This window comes from Vanessa cardui, chromosome 16, assembly GCF_905220365.1.
Source record: "Vanessa cardui chromosome 16, ilVanCard2.1, whole genome shotgun sequence".
Taxonomy (NCBI): Eukaryota; Metazoa; Arthropoda; class Insecta; order Lepidoptera; family Nymphalidae; genus Vanessa; species Vanessa cardui.
The window spans coordinates 2,751,229-2,772,142 of NC_061138.1; the positions used below are offsets into that span (position 1 = coordinate 2,751,229).

The 20,914-nt window shown below is 32.0% G+C and overlaps 1 protein-coding gene across 1 annotated transcript in view; it reads right to left on the minus strand.

Moving 5' to 3' along the window:
* The window catches only part of LOC124536252 (prolactin-releasing peptide receptor-like), an 81,804-nt gene extending 77,991 nt beyond the window's left edge, over nt 1-3,813 (minus strand). Inside the window, exon 1 of the mRNA XM_047112758.1 lies at nt 3,497-3,813. The gene's annotated coding sequence lies outside the window, so the exon portion shown is untranslated. The remainder of the gene's footprint in view (nt 1-3,496) is intronic.
* Nucleotides 3,814-20,914: the final 17,101 nt, after the last annotated feature.

Sequence of the window (20,914 nt, forward strand, 5' to 3'; positions counted from 1 at the left end):
CCTTTTTTATGTTATAGGTGGCAAACGAGCAGGAGGCTCTCCTAATGGAGAGTGACTATCATCGCCCGTAGACATCTACAACGCCAGGGGGCTGGCAGGTGCACTGCCAGCTTTTCAAAAAATGTATGTTCTTTCCTTGAAGGTTTCCAAGTTTGGGTTGTGGAAAGAGAAATCGGAATCAAAATCACCATACTTCACTTCATAGAACTATTTCATAGAATATATAAATGTATTATATCAGATTTTATAATATCTTCATAAAAATAATATATTTATGACCTTCTTGAGTAAACGCATGAAATCTCTAAGGAAATTAAATCCACCATAAAGTTTATTTTATGGTTCTCTTGATTCGTTGGAAATATATTCCTCGTAATAATTTAAAATTAACATTTTGTTATTATTCGTATTAAAGACTGAGTCTTACTCCTTCATAATATGTCAATATTTCGACGTCTGTTATTTTGAATTAAATTTTAATGTCAGTCAAAAAATAAATAAATAAATGCTAATCACCCTGACCATAGAAACTAAAATAATCCGACTTGGAGGTAAACATTTTTCTATTCACGACAACAAACATACCGAACATTTGAAATATAAGAGTCCTAAAACTATAAGGAAAGTTATATAAGACTTTAAATTAACATGGTTATTTTTATTATTAAAGTTATTAACTTCGGGATATTTACCATGTCGGTGGAGCTCGATATTTCGACATTGTCTACGAATGTCTTGTTCGCGAGACTGTGGAGGAAAGTTATAAGGAAAGTTGAAATTGTCATTGATCATGTACATCATGTTAAAACAAAATATTTGCTTGTTGTTTTATTCTCAATAAAATTAAACATAGTAATATAATCTAATATTCCAAATTTCTTTGGCGAATACTGAGCAAATGATCTTATGAAAAGTAATAAATGAGAAAAAACAGGCAGCCATAACAGTCTACCAAATTTTTTATACTTTTAATACACCACTAACCACAAATGGTATACTAATCATTATGATCACAGACACACACAAATTACTTCACGTGACTATTTCGAAAAGATAACTTTTTTAAAAGTTCTTTAGATTTGGATAAGCAAGTGGTATTGGTCAGATTAAACAGTTAGCCTTTACGTGATTGGACAATGAAAACATACAAAGTCATATCTATAAATACCTATTACACTATCAAGTGATAAAAACCAACTGTATTTTCCACGTTATGATTTCGATATCGAACATCGTTTAATGTAAGTGTTTTCCTTAGCAAATCGACACGTATATTTGAAAAAATGTATGAGCAATTTTGTTCCAATCAATCTTCTAAGGAAATAACAATTTATTGGCAACTCATGGACGTTTCGTTGTACAGAGTCAGTAATACTTTTTAATTTCTATTAAAATGACAGAGGTATGTTCCCTTTTTCTGCTAAATTACTAACCCTATGAATTATTAACATTAAGTACTTAAATATATACAAATATGAATTAAAAATAGTTATTGTATAAATCCTGACTGCGTGGAATCGTGGCAAGAATGCTAGGAATATTTCTCCGTTGAATCGCAATTTCAATCCTCTAAGCTAAAAACGAACCAGCTTTCCTGTCACCAGTGAGGGCAATGAGGCGAGGTGTTATTACTTTTAATGAAGGTTTTTGGACACTACTCCAATGGCAAGTGTTTCGACAGCAAATGGCACAAAAACAATAATATGACATAAGAAATGAATATTTGGATTGTTTATTTTCATCAGCTTTATCGGAAAACAATTACAAATAATTACTAAATCCTTCTATGTTGAGAAGTTTTTGTTTCAGAATAGATACTAACAACAGTTTACAGTATTGCATACCTACATACGTATTAATAGTCCATCTGGTATGGATGCTTTTCCAAAAATTGAAAAAATATGAATAATTATATAAGTCCTTAATAATTTATACCATAGTTCTATTGATCAGCTTAGGGTGAAGAAATTAGTAAATTTTAAAGCCCATAATTATTTTTATACATTATTGAAGAAACTAAAATTGTCCTCTCATTTACATTTTCATTTTTCCAGGTTAGATTATTGGCTTCCATTTTATTAACACACTGGAGACAAAACAGTGAAAATATTGTTGTGCTATTAATATACGAATAGTAGTAGGTCGACCGCGTTTATTCAAATTTCGAAACCTATGACAGGTTTTGTTTTGGCTTAATTCCATTGTAAACTGACGACGTTTCTTTCACGTTTAACATTTGTTTTTTTTTTTTTTTTTTTTAATATACAGGCATAGCGCCGCTCTCTTACTGGACAGTAACATTTTTACTCTCTCTAAAATTAATTCCTTATTAAATATTGTAAATTGAAATCAAGAATTATCTTTTTTTCTGCACATCTACGACTGGAGCATTTCAAAAAGAGACCATAATCATTTTTTGTTCAGCTATCGTCCCCAAACCACTGGGACAAAATCGGCTTACACTATTAATATATAAGAAGTAGGGCTAATAACTATTTGCCGGATTTTCGGTCTACGGAACAACAAAATATAAGTAAACTATTTTACTATCATACTATATTGCTTCTATATTTTAATAAGCTTTATTAAATGTGATATTATATATATACTATTCGTTAGATAATCTTTGAACATAAGTTTTTTTTTAATAACAATTTATTTGCTCATATTATAATAGTTTAGTAAAAACCTTAAAAATTAGTTTATAGAAAAAATAAATAATCGAGTAGGTTTTTAGCAGGATTGTGGAATAATTTTACACGATTATATTAAAGCACATACGAAATGTAAATACTTTAGGATAGAACCAGTGAGATATTTAGTATCTATGTTAATAAAATACAATTATATTAATATATACTACTTTTAAATAAACTAATAAGAACTCTATGCTTCTTTAATTCGACATATTCCAGTATTCTTTTTGTATTAAATTTATAGACGGATGATTTGGGATGATATGATGGTCAGAGGCTACCGTTGCCCATGCTTGCGCCGCAAGGATTATTAATAATTCCTTATATCACCGATGCTCCGCCAACCTTGGGAACTCAGTAGTAATGTTGGAACACGACTATACTTAGGTTTGTTGCTAGTACACAGACGGTTTTACACAAAACCCAATCATCATGTATTGTGCAATAAACTTCATGTAATAAAAAAAAGTAAAAAATGTTTTTAATTTATTATAGAATTAAATTTTGATCGTAATCCGAACCGCGATTAAATTGTATATTTGTTTTTATTTATTAATGGTTTCATATGACTTATTTTTTATTTTGTATCTACTTAAACTTATTATATAATTTAAATTTTTGTATTTTTTTTTTAATACACAGCTTCCCTTCAAGTGCAAAAGCCGAATTATTATTATCTTAGAGAATAAATATCTCTTATTTAAATGGAGCTGCATTATTAAACTTTGCGATAATTATTTTAGGAATATTCAATGTTCACAATCTAAACTTAAAATATTATATTATAAAAAAGGACTTACCTTACTAAGAGATAAATTATTCAGAAGCCAATTCAGAATTTTAAAAAAATTCAGTCCGATTAATTAAACACGCTTCTTGACAGAAAAATATAGTTCATCGTCCAAATCCACACAATTTATTAAAAAAAATCACATATGTAATTTATAAATGAAATAAAAAATGAAGTGTTCTTTTTTTAAATTGTTTTACACAGATTCAAAATCTTACAACCTAGTTGTGTGAGTGCTACTAAGTTGAAAGTTTCGAGTTTGAGGAGGATTGTACACAGACGTGTGCAGCGCGCGGTCTCTTTATACAGACTGAAAGTGCTGAGCTTTCGACGCCATGGTTGAACATGAAAAACAGAATACCTCGACTAGAATTAACATCCAGTAACATCAGTTTTGAATATATTTTTTTTGATAAGGTATCAAATAGCTCGAATGTTATTAACTTTTTAGAACTATTTCTCTGTAATTAACTTTCAGTAATATCAGATTTTTTGGATACATTTTTTTTTGATAAGGTATTAAATAATTCAAATGTTAGACTTTTTAGAACTATTTCTCTTTAACATTTTATTTAAGAATTGAAATAAAGTAATTTACGTTTGAAAGGATCTGTAGTCGTATCGGAATGCAAATGATTTCGTTTCATTGTGATTGCTGAGAAGATTCCTTTACGCATTTCTTTGAATATTTTACTACTTGTGTTTACAAGCAATCAAAAAATATTCAGTGTTATTAAATATACGAAAAGAAGGTGAAATGATATTAATACTAACTTAAGTTATATTTGATTACAACTTTACGAAATTTCTGTTTTATAAAATGTTTAGAGCATACAAAAGATTCTTTTTTTTATGCGACACTCGAGTGCAAATTGGTCTGCTGATAGTTAGTGGAAATTTTTACCATTCCTCTTATCTCCAATACACTGTTATCCTAGATACAAAATTATTGGTAGAATATATGAGGTGGTTACCTATTCAAACGGTCTTTTGTAAACGTAACATATAGTACGACACAAATTAGATGTAGCATCGGAAAATGCAATGGAATGAAAATAAAACCGATTACTGTCGATTTACACAACCAATAGAAATAGCTCCCTATCGCGCCATTCGACGCTATTCGTCGCTATAGATTCTCGCGACAGAGTAAGCAAGTACATGTAAATCGACGTGTCAAATTGACGAATATATTAGGTGATATGATATTACAAGTTATTACGTTTGTGCAAAGATCATATTCGCATCAGAAATAAATATTGATAATTTAGGATAGCGTACTCAATTCGGATGTGATCGGTTTTACGAATTTCGCCGATGCTACATATAAGTTGTGTCGTACTATACATAGCTCATTCCGATGCTTTATTAGCACGTGCTGAAATTTTAATGATGCATCAAATACATTGAAAATATTGCGTCTTATAATATCGAGATGGCCCATTGGTAAGAGCACGTGCATATTAACTGCTGATTGCGGGTTCAAACCCAGGCAAGCACCACTGAATTTTGATGTGCTTAATTTGTGTTTATAATTTATCTCGTACTCGGCAGTGAAAGAAACATCAACTTGCATGTGTATAATTTCATCGAAATTCTGCCACATGTGTATTCTACCAACCGACATTGGATCAGCGTGGTGGAATATGTTCCAAACCTTCTCCTTAAAAGGAGAGGAGGCCTTAGGCCAGTAGTGGAAAAATAACAGGTTGTAATGTATGTTTGTTATGTAATATTTATAATACAAACAAACTCACCACAAAGTTTTATTCTACATTGAACGGGAAAACATCGTGCAGTTTTACAATAACTTGAAAACTAAATTCTCGAAACATTTTTAAAACTGTTTGAACAACTTTATGAATAATAAAATATACAAGCTCGAGAATGGAATTTGTTTTTTTCCGGTAAAAAGATCTGCGTATACAAATGCAGTGGAATAAAACCTAATAACAATTGTACATAACAATTTCATTTCAGGTGATAGTAGGTACAATGCTGAACATATTCTGAACCACGTATAAGTCGACTTAGAATTATATCGAGAGATTCAGGTTGAAAAAAGGACTTGTATACGTAAAACCTGATACATTAAAATCTGAGATAGCATATACTAAAGAGAGTAAAGGCATTTATTTAGTCGGCTTCATTCTATTTCATTCAAATTCATTCATTCTATCTCTCACTCTCTTTCTCTTAATTTGCTTGGTAGTAGGGTTTTAAGCCCGCAGAAGATCCGGTCACTCATCAGACTCTCAATCCAAAACAGTATCCAGCATTTCTTGCAGTGTCATTGTCATTGATGGGGGTTACAAAACACTATTCAGTGGGATACAGACTGTCTAGCTATATATTCTCTATAAAATAAAACGTTCCAAGCGCAAACGTTTCCGCACAACACAAAATGACAAACAGTAACTACCGAGTTTACCGTCAGTTCTTCTTAGTAGTTCTGAACTGATGATATATTAATATATTTTAATAAATTATATTTGCTTGTAGATTTTTATATAGTATATAGTGTTCCACTAATTTCATCGACTTGAATATTAAAACTATATAGCGACGCTGAGTATTTTTTTAAGTACAATACACTACAAAGGTATGCCTTCAATTTTCAAGAACCAATCATGAAATCTAGAAACATCTTGCTACATGTCGCCTGAAAGGTAAATGATATAATGAAAATTCTAATAAAAATAAAAATAAGGCTTTAAATCCTTTGATAACACTTTTAATGACAGATCATCCATATGTTTCTATTAAAATATGAGTGATTATGTAATTATTATTAAATGTTTCGCCTATACTTGTTTTATATATTGAGAAATATTCAATAGAATTATATGTATAATTAAATGTCTTTCGTTGCCTATGAGATGCATGTTTTAATAGCTCTTTAATACGAGTATATATGTGATGAATATGTTGATTCTGATTTAAAGTGTTTTATTAAGTTTCGTCCATTTTGTTAAAATACCTACGTATTACCGAAAATTTTGGTAAAATATAAGAAACTAGAATATGCTAAATTTCTGATTAGAATTTAATTTCAACTAACTTTAATAATATTTTGTAATAAATACTAGTTCAGTTTTACTGTAAAATATTATTTTACGAGAATTTCTTAATTATGTTTTTATTATTGTTCTTTCTGCTTTAATATTATTATAACGACTTATACTAAAAAATACCTTAAAAAATGTGTGGAGACTAAAATTTTAAAGTATGCTTTTAATTATGTTGAGGATAAGTTTATCAGCATACAATGTTATGCCGGTGGAATTTCTTTTTTAATTTTTCTTCTTTTTTTAATGTCGACTGCAGACTGACTCGGCAACCATACTCGGCACCTAGTATATAATCGAACACAAGTTTCAAAGAAATTTTGCGACATGAGTATCCACCGTCATGAGTTAAAGTAGTATGATGGAATAAGTTCCAAATCTTTATCCCAAAGGAGGAGGAGAATTAACCCTAAATGGAACATTTACAACCGTAATCCATTAAAATTTAAAAAAAACAATTAATACTGGATGACTTTTTCGTTTCATTTGTGGAATCCTAAAATTCGAGACACGCATACGGAATACACGTTTGATTATTGGAAAAATAGCATTTTCATTATCATACTAAATATCTGTCCTTTGAAAGTAACTTTGAGTTTCCCGCCCTAGTTTGGGATCAACTTTTATCTTATCGGCGAAAATTTTTGGATTAAGCGATGGTGAATTTAATGTTTGGAGTTTGTGAAGTGAATCAGTAACATCATTGATCGAGATCATTCTAATACCTATAAGAAGATAAGCTATATCCCTTTGCTTACAAATGACCGACAATTAAGGAATAGAGGCGAATACGCGTCTTTGGAACGAAAAAAAGAAATGTTTTGGAGACCAAAGTAAATATAATGAAAATTGTAGTTCTGTTTTTTGATAAGAAAAGAGCGACTACTGAGTTTCTTGTCGTTTCTTCTCGGTAAAACCTACTTTCTGAACCAGTGGTAGCTTCACTGAAAACAGTTAAATTACGATTCAAAAGTGCTTGTAAAAGCCTACTTGAATGAGGTATATTTTGATTTTGATCAAATAAAGACCATTTTTTTTTAACAAAACCTGTCATGAATCGTATAAATTTACTGAACGTATTTTAAATATATTTTAATTTATATGTTTAATTAAATTCTACATTAAGTTTAGACGGTCAGTTTGCGACTAAAACACAGAATTTTCTTTATCGATTAAACTAAATATAATTAAAGAAAATTACCATAAGGTACGTATTTATACACCGCGTTTGGAATATTATAAAGTATAAAATACGAAAGATTTTCCGAGAACTTGCGAGTTATCAACATTATTCTATTACAAAATATGTTTTGAAATAATTCAACTCTCAAAGTAAATATGTCTAGCACCGGAAACCATATCGGAGTCGTTAGTTATATTAAAGAAAACAAAGTCTATAAAATTTAAAACAACTGGGTTATATTAATTTACAAACATTAAAATATTCAAAGTGATCATACTCGTATATCAATTTAAGTATTTATTGATGCTATAAGTCAATGTAATTGTTTTTTTTTTATTTGATTTGTTCGTCCGAGGCGAAAAAATGTACGACTGCAAATATCAAAATTATTCAAAATACTTTTTGTAGGTGTGCGTGTGTATGTATCTACATTAGAAAAAAAGTATCCTCATAATAATATAATATAATATATAATAATTATTAGATAATTATAAAACAAAAGACAGATGGAGTACACGGAACATTATAGTGATACAACGAAAACGAATACATATTCAAAAGCTTAGCTTTTTTTATTAATGCGCCAAAAGTGCCCCGTCATTTATTAAGCAGCTGTGTCCGCGACCTTGTACGCGTTTCAATTTAACAAAAAATAAAATTATTGTTGCCTAAGTTACTCCTTATTATATTAGTTATCTGCCAGTGAAAGTTCCGTCAAAATCGGTTCAGCCGTTCCAGAGATTACCTGGAACAAACAGACAGATACACAAAATTAAAAGATGTTATTTTGGTATACGTACCGTGTATACATACATATGCATTGAGTAAAAAAGGGCTATTTTAATATTACAAACAGACATTCCAATTTTATTATATGTATAGATTGACAAATTACTACACACACTATTAATCACACTGAATATTTATACGTCATTGTATTGTTACTTGGAGCAACTATTATATTTGTAATAGCAGACGATTCAATTTGTTTGAAAAGAAAACATAAACTATGTTACTGAACACAAGATTAAATGAATTGCTAGTTTCCCATCCGAAGCTTCGCCCGCTATGAGGAGCAGGTGTTAGGTTCATTTAACACAATTTTGAGACTAAAACTAACCAACACGCTATTCTAGATAATCTATCTCTATTCTTAATTTCATTCACATCATTTTGGCGTGATTAAGTACAAAGCTATATCTATTCAAACGTTAGCATTTACAATATTTTGACTTATTATGAATTCTTGAAAGTTATATATACAACAATAAACTACAACAGCCTGTAAATTCCCACTGCTGTGCTAAAGGCCTCCTCTCCCTTTGAGGAGAAGGTTTGGAACATAGTCCACTACGCTGTTCCAATGCGGGTTGGTGGAATACACATGTGGCAGAATGAAATTTGTCACATGCAGGTTTCCTCAAGATGTTTTCCTTCACCGCTGAGCACGAGATGAATTATAAAGACAAATTAAGCACATGAATCAGCGGTGCTTGCCTGGGTTTGAACCCGCAATCATCAGTTCTAACCACTGGGCCATCTCGTCCCATCGAAAGTTATATATCTCACCGCAAAATTGTAAGTACCTTTAGTACCGTTAGATTACCGAATCTATCTCACGAAATTGTGAGACTGCTAACTATTTAACGCATTATTATTAGTGTAAAATCTATCGAAGTAATATTTTGGTTAAATTATAAAAACTCTAACCTAACGTAAATATTATGAACTACCGAAATCGTATATGTTTTATTGTAAGTTGCTACTCACAATATTTCGAGAGTTCACTAGTTCACGAGGTAGATTAGAACCTCACGTTATTTACAGTTTAACGTTTTTTTTATGTTATAGGGAGGGCAAACGAGTAGGAGGCTCACCTGGTGCCAAGTGATTACCACCGCCCATGGACATCTGCAACATCGGGGGCTTGCAGATGCGTTGCAAGCCTTTAAATGGAGGTGTTGATGTGTATATATTCTTTATTGAACATTATTTGATATAATTTAACAGTTAAAATTTTGGAAAAAGTAATTAATGCGCTTCTCGCTTTTCATCGATCTACTTTTTGAAGCTGTAATAACTTCTTATGTAATACAATTTTATAAAATGTCTACTTGAATTAACTATAAATATACTTAAGATGTACATATATTCAATTCATTTGGCTATGCAATAAAGTCGTGTGTGCAGTTTAAAGGAAGTATCAACATTATTCACAAAATAAATAATCCGTTTGTATGATCGTTAATTATTAAGTTCAACCAAACATTGCTTACTCTTGTGAATTACGACACTCGACATTATTAAATGTCACGAAATTCCCTGGATTGACTCTCTTTGAAGTAAGTATCGACATTAATCTACGAATAAATGAGGAAAGTTTATTTTGTAAAAGAAAAACTACTTTTTAAAATTTATATTAGAAACGCAACGAATTTAAGATTGACTTTTTTTTTTAAGACCTGAAATTTTTTAGTTTTTATTTTTCTCCCAAAGTTTTACCACCGAAAGCCATGTGATATTGTTTAGTTATTTTGGACGCAATACTTACTAGTTATTAATTTAAAATACGTTTATTTCTTTTTTCAAAATCAGTTGAATTTATTAAAAGAAGTTCACAAAGATAGACAGACATACGGCGACTTTATTTGATGCTATTTATAGATTGCTGTGCTTTGCAGTTCACCTGTTATAAGTTACAGTTACTTGATGGTGCAAGTCTGAGTAGGTGCCACCAACTCATCAGATATTATACCGCCGATCAGCTATACTTAGTATTGTTATCCGATTTGAAGTATAAGTGAGCCAGTGTAATTACAGGCACAAATCATCTTCGCTCCTAAGGTTAGTCGTGCATTGGTGATCCATTTACCATAACATGACATATCTGGTGTTTAAAAAAATAAAACTTTTTGAAAAACAGAATATTATTCTCGTTAAATGATTAATAGTTATAATATTGCATAATATTATTTCTATAACGTTACCTACATTGCAAAAAAAATTGCGTCAATCGAGCTCCAGTATTGAAACAGATAATTTGTCTTCCAAAGCGTTGAGGCTTAAGAAAACATTGTTTGTTTCGAGGGAAAAAAGCTTAAGAAATGCGAATAACAAACAGAATTAATAATGCATGTGATGTGGAGTCTAACTCGTAATGAGTTATTCGTAGTCTAATGTTTTCTTGTGACGTAAGTACACCGTTTTATATCAATATCAGACGCTTAAAGCGGCAAATTATTTAATATTTTTTAATGCTTATTTTTCAGTTCCTTGTAAATTTATTTTTATATAGTTTATTTTTTTTATACAACAAACAAACAACTGCCTGTAAATTTCCCACTGCTGGGCTAAGGCCTTTAAGCCTCCTTTCAAGGCTCCCTTTGAGGAGAAGGTTTGGAACATATTCCACCACGCTGTTCCAATGCGGATAGGTGGAATACACATTTTTATGAAATCAGACACATGCAGGTTTTTTCACGATGTTTTCCTTCACCGCCGAGCACGAGATGAATTTATATACACAAAAATTAAGCACATGAATATTCAGTAATATTTGCCTGGGTTTGAACCCGCAATCATCGATTAAGATGCACGCGTTATAACCACTGGGCCATCTCTGCTCTCATTTGTTCATACGATCTTTTGTTTTCTTGGAACTTGATAGACAACCAAAATGCGTAATTTATTATTTATTAAGTATTTATTACTAAGCCTACGGCTGTACTTAGTGTTTAATAAGAGTATATTTTTAGGGAAAATCGCACAATTCTCGGCCAAAAATCGTTGGTTTTTTTTTTTATGGAATAGGTGGCAAACGAGCAGGAGGCTCACCTGATGGAAAGTGACTACCACCGCCCATGGACATCTGCAACACCAGGGGGCTTGCAGGTGCGTTGCCGGCCTTTGAGAAAGGAGTAGGCTCTTTTCTTGAAGGTTCCCATGTCGTATCGGTTCGGAAAAACCGCCGGCGAAAGCTGGTTCCACAGAGTGGTTGTGCGAGGCAGAAAATGTCTAAGAAATCGTGGTTGAAATATTTATTTTCGTAATAAAAACCTACTATCTATTTTATGAGCGAAAGTGTACCAGCAAGTTTAATGGTAGACAGACGTGGCCGATTCTGATTGGTCATATTGCTTTTTCCTCACCATCGAGTACAAGTACACGAAGAAAATTTTGAAATTAGAATATTTTCCGAAACTTTGATTTACTTTTTCTAACCACTGGGCCTTTATGGTTAAACCTACATTTTATGAATGCCACCGAGAATTCTTAGGTTGACAGGACGAAATCCCTTTTTGGGATAAGTCCGCCTTTGTACACGTAGGTATAATTTAAAAAGCGTGAAGTTATTTTTCATGTTATGTGTAAGATAAATATACTACATATATAGGTATATAAAGATATATACGCACACATACACACGATTTTTGGGTTACTTCAAATTTATTATAGTGGTTTGATCATTTTCATCATAATTGTAATTTTAAGTTTAATTTGCGTTAAATTGACAGAACCGATTTTTGACGGTAAAGACAAAGTATCGATCATTTTTTTTTATATTATAAGGGGCAAACGAGCTGGTCTGCGTTGGATAAGGTCAAATGGAAGGAGTTGTTACCGGGGAGCACCCGCCCAGGGGTGAAAGTAGTATTCCTTGTGTGGCCGAATTTGTCATTATCAAAGTAAAGATTTAATTAAATAATCCAGAGTTCTATTGAGTTTGAAGAAGCCTAACATTTGTTTGTAATTCAGCTCATGCTCGGCAGTAAAGGCAAATGTCTCAAGGAAAGTTACATAATGATATCTAATGAAATTCTAACATTTATATTCCTCGATCCTCTCTTAAGCGCAATAGCAGTAACTAATTGTGTTTTGTTTTTTTTTAATTAGCAATCTGGGAAAATATATTCTATTTAGTGGTGATTTGTCTCCATCGCCCATAGACAATAACACTGTCAGAAATATGTACTATTCTTTTAACAGCAATATGTCACATGTTATATTACTTCTTGATTATAATAACCAGTATTGCTTAAATTGGAGCGCCTTGTATACTATAAATGAAAGTAAAAAAATATAAAAATATAGCTAGACATGTATACGACATGTACTGTTTTAATATCAGAAGTTTTTTACAACGATAAATCTCTAAAATTCAAGAACGCGTTTGGTATCTCGAAATACAACTACAAAATAAGGACGACCGTAAAACGGAATCCTATTTCAAGCAATGCAAGAAACGTATTGCGTCTTCTCTAAATAAATAGAATAAGGGATACAAAATGTTTTTATTTGAATACATAAAAGCTGTGATCTTACAAACATTTTAAAGATAATAATTTCAGCTCAAATCAATATTTTCTTGTGTTCTATTTATTCATGTCACGTATGTTGGACAGGTATAGCTTCTGGCAGTAGTCGACTATGTTTTCATTTGACCCTTTGATGCCAGTTCGCTGCTAAGTAAAGATTCAAATATAGCATCTGTATTATTTGTCAAACACAAAAGGATATTTAACAATAAAAATACTCAGTTCGATAAATAATATGCACTAAAATATTGAGGACTTAAAAATAATCCAAATGTGTTTATTTTCTTCTCAAACAAAAGATAGACGTCGATGAAAATAAATGAAATGTAATATGGTCTTGTGTGGTATTAAGCGTCTTATATGTAAGGTAGGTAAACAGTCAAGGTTATTTGTTTATTGTAAACAAGCTGATCAACACGCAAGATCGCATGGACGACACACTACGGAAATGCATTTTTCAAACATTTCCTTCGCCGTTTAACTTGTACAATCGGGTAAGAAATGGTTCCTCACCTTAAGATCTATTTTCGTGTGCTCAGTATGCGATAATCTGCGATTGAGAATGATATATTGCATTGCAATGATTTGATGTTTAGATTTAAAAGGTACTAAGAGTTTAAGACTGGATAAAGGAATTAATTTGAAAACTAACGAAGGTTTAGGAGTAGTTTAGGACATAATAGGGTGCATTAACACTTTACTTAAATACAAAATAGCCTAAGCGATAAACCGAGCGTTTAACCAATCATCCCTTAAAATCTTTCCAATTGTTCACCCAAATACCTACATATATTACTTTCTGATGCGGCAGAGAACTTTGAAACTTTTTCCTTCAGACTTGCTACAATGCTTGGTGAATATATTGGCACATATTGACTTAATGCAGATATTCACCTGTCACTGACGCGATATTTATCTTCCCCACCGAGCACGAATTGAATTATAAACGCAAATTAAGAACAAGAAATCTCATTAGCGCTTGCCAGATTGAAATAAAATAAAATGTATTTAAAAAATATTGCATTTTTGTATGAATAGCGAACGAAATGATTATTTATTTCTACATTTTCTTGATTTTTAGTCTTCTAGATAAAAACTTCAAAGGGAGCACTGGAAAAAGAAAGACGTTTTTTACCTTTTCGATATATTTATTTAAAATTTATATGTCTAAAAAAAGGATGACCATTTCCAAGATTTTGTCATCATCGTAAAAGTTTCTTTGGCATACATTTATTATTGTTAAATGTGGGAGTTGAGGATATTTTAAACGTTTTTTCGTTTCTTTTCTGATTCTGTTGTAAATTTGATACTTGTCTCGTAAAAAGATTTACTGTTGCCGTCAAGAGAACAGTTGGAAGTATTCAGTCTAGCTTTATTCTATACGTCAGATATTGTACGATTCATTATCAACAAAGTTGAAATTGTTGTATTTTAATAATAATCAGTTATTATAGCTTATTTTTGGTTCTTCTCGATAGATTCCGAAGCGATGGTAACTATACTAAAAATGATCATATTAATATCGTAGAAATAGTCAAAATTGCTTGTCAATTGTTTGAAATGTCTGAATTTTTTATGTAATTGGTAAATGAACGAAAGAGAAGACACCTAATCCATAGACATCCAGATCTGATCTTATCTAATCCAGATCCATTGACTCATATACATTAAAGCTACAAGAAATATTTTTTCAAGCTTTTTAGGCCTTCATAAGAAATTGTGGTATATCGGACTTACTAGTGCTGAATTCTCCGGAATACCTAGTACCTATATCTATACCGCTAGTTTTAGTAGGAACTAAAACTAGCGGTACCCACTTCGTGTCTTCAATATATCCCAAAAGTGGGTGTTAAATATAAATATTATTGTAGGTATAAGAATTATTTAAGGACGTTTTACGAATTTTGACTAAGGTAACTATTTATGGCATCATTTTTCTTTGAATGCAACTAGCCTAAAGCTTTCCCAGATTTTAAGGACCTTAAAATTAAACAACATCATCGATTGTAGTAAGCTTTGAAATAAACTTTTATTTCTGTTGTTGCTGAATAATACACCAGAAAATCCATAACCGTTTTAAAAGAAAATTTGGATCTTATCTCACATGTTTCAACGCAACCTTCATTAAGCTACTGGATAATGATGTATCAGATTTCATACGACACATGCAGCTTTCCTCACATGGAGCTTTCCTCACAGTAATTCACTTCAACCCGAGCGCGAGAAATCTTATGAAAATTCTGATGATGATGCTGTTAAAACATAAAACATCAATAATAATTTCTCAGTGCAGCTGTTCATTGATGAGATTTTATATTAGAAGGTTATGGAAAAAAACGTTTCATATAAAACGCTAGTGGCCATAAATTCGACGTCAAAGTCCAAATTAGGGAGTAAAGTTTATTCGCAATTACGTGGTCATGTGACAATGGGGAGTCTTCTTAGGCCTTATAATAAGTATCCCACAGTGACCATTCGTTATACGTCGAGCCATTAAAAAGGCTTAACTCGACGGTCCAACGAGTCTTAGAAGCTTGCGCGAAAATTTCCATTAGTGTTGTACTGTTTTTGGGAACAATAAGACAACATGACTTTTAGTTTAAATTGAGGCTAAAATAATTAGATTAATTTTATTCGTAGAAATTAGATATAAATTAAATCTTTTAATGGTGTGATTTACTGCCATAAAAAACTTTTACTACAAAAATCTATAAAAAAAGCAGATAATGAGTTTCAATAAAAAAATTCGCTATAAAATTTCGTTTTTTGGCATATCAATTTGAATAAGGAAGTTTTAAAAATTTGTGTACTGTTTTATGTTTCCATTCGGTGGCAAAACGTATTTTTTTATTTCTTAACACGTGACATTAAACGGGGGAACACCTGTGTCGTGAAAAATATTCATTTTAAAGATTATTGATACGGCATCATAGTATAACAGTTCTTAAGTAGTTAGTACAACAGTTGGAGATGTGTCATATGTCATATTTTGTATAAAGCTCAAAAGTACTTGCTTCATTTGAAGTATAAAATAGATGCAATCGGAAAAATATTTATCTGACTTATGGTTATATATATATTTATATATATACAAAAAAGTAGTATTATTTTTTGAAATAAGAACACCGGTAGTTAGTAATGGAATTTCGAGCAAAATTCGCAAAAAAAATATCGTGGTACATTCGAATATTTATTTACACCTGGAGCTTTAAATCAGCTATCAAGATTCACACTAGCAACCAGTAAATTACGACTCTTAAGTTAATTGCGATTACAAGTGACATACATTTATCTCAATTATTTCAATCGTTCATTCGTGATATAATCTATATTAAACGCAGCAGCATCAGATGTCATCATCTAATTGCAAGCCTCGCTCGTCACGTGCCGATAATTTTCTCCACCGTTCCCTGTTATACGTGAGAAACTAATGTGTAACATGTTGAGTTAGAAACTATCGCTCTTACAATTTGAATTTCCGAAAGCGATGCAGATAATACATGCAATTTCCACATATTTCTGGTATGTTCAAGTGTAAGCGCTGCATTGCTTTGTGGGTTTGTTGATCAGAGCGTCATACTAGTAACATGTCGTTCTTAGTATTTTGGCTTACAAAACAGAGAGCGTGCAACACACACGTGACCGAAAATAACCTGCGTCGAAATAAATGTTCGTTTGTTATATAACGTTCTACTAAATACATTCGATAAAACTGGTCATTTTTAAAGTTAATATTTTTAGTAGGGAAAAAAATGTATGTTGCTTTTTTTAATTTCGTTTATATGACATAAATAACGATAACACTTCTTGACTTCATAAATTTAAATAGAAAACATAGATAACATAGTCCATTATAATTAGTGACATGTTACTTACTCTTTCCTATATAGTAACTTTAGATACCATTATAGCATTATACAGCTTTATCACAATTTTGAATCTTCAAAACAGCAACAGTGTATGAGCCGCTAAACACATATGCTTAAAGCAATTCCTTAGAAATACATAAATAATATTCTTTTTTTAATAATTTTAATGAATCAATAAATCTGATTGGAATTCCAAATTTAAAAATGATATTAATACTATTATATACATGGTATTAAGAATGTCTTGAGCTATTCGTCAATTTGCTCTGAACTGTATATCTAATAAGCAATTACTTAACAATCGATTTGAAGCTTCGTTATCCGTTTCGATATCGAATAAAATGATTATATGTGTAGTCGAGTTTATTAGCCTCCCGGGAATTGTATCGTTCACAGCCAATATTGTATGCCAGTGAGATTACTGGGTAAAAATTTGTTGGATATTGATTTGTATTGTCAGTTCCTTTGTCATACTTCATGTTAGGCCGAGAAAGTCATTTGATGCATATAATATTAATCATATGGTCATAGCTGTAGTTAGTCCTCTTAGAGACCAGTCTATTCACGCACTTAATTTAATTTTTTTTTCGCCTCGATACAAAGTGATGATGCTGATGTCTTAATTAGAGGGTAGGGTGGTGATTATCTGAAACAAATTAATAACAATAAACATATTGACTTCCTTTGCTTATCAAAGGGGAATAAGAAAATTTAAGATGTCTCTTAAGTTGACCAGGATCAGACGTTTCCTTTGGAAGCCTATCAGCCTGTCAGCCTGTGTTTGAAGGATGTCAGGGTACCGTGTAAAAACGGTACGTTGGCGCTCGCCCAGGAGGCGGTGAGGGTGCCGCTGGTTTTTAGTGGGTATTCCGTTTTATGAGGGCGGTCTCTGCGTCCAGGGTACTGGCGAGTCCCACATGGGGTATGTGGGACTATACCAGTATAGTCTCTACGTGGGATAAATATGTAATAATTTTTTTTTATAAGGTTTGACAAGCCAAAGTTACCTTTCAGATGATCTGAAAGCAATATGAGTAATTTCCATAACACACGTAATGAATAAATTCATATGTTCACTTTTTTCATTCAACGCGGTCATAATTCATCGCTCGACTTATACAAGTAATAACGCTTATGCGCTATGAAGTTGCACTTTGACTTTCAGAGGCTCGTGAAAACTTTGATGACATCCATTACGCGAGGGCGGGGAGAGCACTAAAAGTGAAATCAGCTTGTTTTATTGAGCCTTATCATATTTGTTTTATGTTTTTGAAATATACGATTTACTGACATCATTTTTATGTTGATGGTACCATGACAGGAACTGAGACATTTTTCATTCTAACGGTACTAATACAACGGAATAAATGCTCCACGAAGGCATAACGGCGCCAAAACACTTTAACCCATAAATGTCCCTTTACTAAGCAAAAGTCGTATAGGAGAATTACTTTGTGTCGAGAGCACATGCAGGTTAGTAAAAAGTAAAACCTTTTGTGAAAGCCCAGTTAAGAATATCGAGTTCCATTTTGGCTCTGATAAGGAAAAAGAATACAGATATATGTAACACAGTAATCAAAACTAAGGCGATTATGGATCGTTAGTCTACAGTATCTATAGTTTAGATATAATGCCGTAGACTCCAGGATCCTGGATTTCTTCTTTTTCTTCTAAAATAATCTCAGTAGCAGCTTGGAGTCTGGGAAAATAGAAGTGTGACCACTCCCGTGCCTAAAAATCGTAAAGCCATCGGTCCGCATGAAAACTTTCTAGTCAAATCGTTTGTGCACAAGCTTAGGCACTATTATTCAAATCCTATTGAGATGGCCCGCTGATTTCTGTAACCCAAATGTTCATGTTGACGTACTTTGCTCAATTTTGGACATATCAAGAGTAAAATTACTTTGTGCCATAACAAAAAAAATGTCTCTCTAATAACGTAAGTAAGGTAATCGCTTATAAACGTCAACCTAATTTATAACGTCATAAAATATAATAAAAATGGTTACGTGATCTTGGCTAAAGGCGTAAGAATCTTTATTGCATAAGCTTTGGTTATTTATAATTAATTTCAGAATATACACATGGAACTGTTATAAATAGGTAGGACCTAAAAATAATACTGCTGTTGTTTTAAACAGAGTATCATATACCGTCGTTATATATCTAGCTGAAGAATACTTGAAGGAGATTACTTGAAGAAGCCTTTTCTTGAGACTACCATAATTAGATGTTTATACTTAAGATAATTAGACTTGACCTGACTGAAGCAAATAGCATCTACTCATTGATAAATAAAATTAATTCAACTTGGGAGCTAGCTCTTACCGATTTATCAGTCTTCATGCAAACCCGTTTTTAGAGGTGTCATTCACATATCATTTACTTGATCGTTTAACAGCTCGAGTTAGAATTGTTTAGTTTTGGGTATGTGACCCACTGCATGTCCAAAGGACATAACATACATGCATTTGTCGACCTCCGTGGTCGAATAGTGTGTACACCGGTTTTCATGCGTACTTCACCCCGAGGTTCCAAGTATAATTCCCGGCAGACTCATTGTAGGAAAAGTTCATTAGTTTTCTATGTTGTCTCAGGTCTGGGTGATGGTGATTTGTACCGTCGTTACATCTGATTTTCCATAACACAAGTGCTTTAGCTACTTACAATGGATCAGAATAATGTATGTGTTGTTGTCCAATATTTATTTATTTATTATTTACTTATTTAATTAACTTTTTAGTTGCCAAAGTCGATGACACATTCAGTTGGATTTGCGTTGTACTATTGGCGGTAATGACCTCAGTAAAATAACTCAGTCTGATATTAGAAATTCTGCAAGATAAATCTGTAGTAACATAGAGTTGATATTTAATGATAAATTAAATGAAGCGTCTTAAATAATCGGAAGTCAACAATTAAGTTTCGAAAGCGCTTGAGGGTACTTCACAAATTATTTGTCAGCGCTGTCACACTATCATGCACGAATAATTAGCACGAAGCTTTAAAGGGATGTGCAAATACCAGCCAAATGCACTGATGTGTTATATCCTTGAATGCGAACAGTCTGCAACTTGGAAACGTTTTAAACGAATTAGCTGATTTAATCTTAAACGTAACCGACTAGGGAGACATTTAAGTTATTTTTTTATCTGTATTTAAAATGTTTATTCATTATTCATCTCATGCTTGGCAGCGAACTAAAATGTCGTCGAAATGTTGTATACCTCGGATGAAATTGTGCTAAAAATATGTTCAATTTTCAATAATTCGAGGCGTATTAGACGTATCACAGAGGCGAGATGGCCCAGTGGTTAGAACTCGTGCATCTTAACCGATGACTGAGGGTTCAAACACAGGCAAGCACCGCTGAATATTTATGGGTTTAATTTTTATAATTCATCTCGTTCTTGGCGGTGAAGAAAACATCGTGAGGAAACATGAATGTGTCAAATTTCATAGAAATACTGCCGCATGCGTATTCTACCGCATTGGAATAGCCTGGTGGAATATGTTTCAAAGCTTCTCCTCAAAGGGAGAGAAGGCCTTAGCCTTAGTCCAAGAATGGGAAATTTACAGGCTGTTGTTGTGTCTATCAATCTTATTCATACAAAATGGTGAAATAGAAGATGTTTGTCCTGGTCTGAGATATGTACAGAGTGTCACTTAACTTACTCATCCTTCAAATCGTAATATAACAAAATAAATATTTTTAGCACAAGTACTGATTACTAAGAAAAAAGATTACTCGCCCAAAATGTTACTCTTTTAAAACTTTGTATCACACTGAGGATATGTTTATGTATGAAATGTATGAAAAAATCAAACATACTATAATTGAATTTTAATTAATAATAAATTCTTATAAATATACCAACAGCGTCTAACGGATCATAAAAATATTGCTTATATTCTTGGAGATAAACAATGACGTTCGATGTTTCTTTAACGTTTTGACGTTAAAAATATCTATCGACGTATAAATATCCTCTT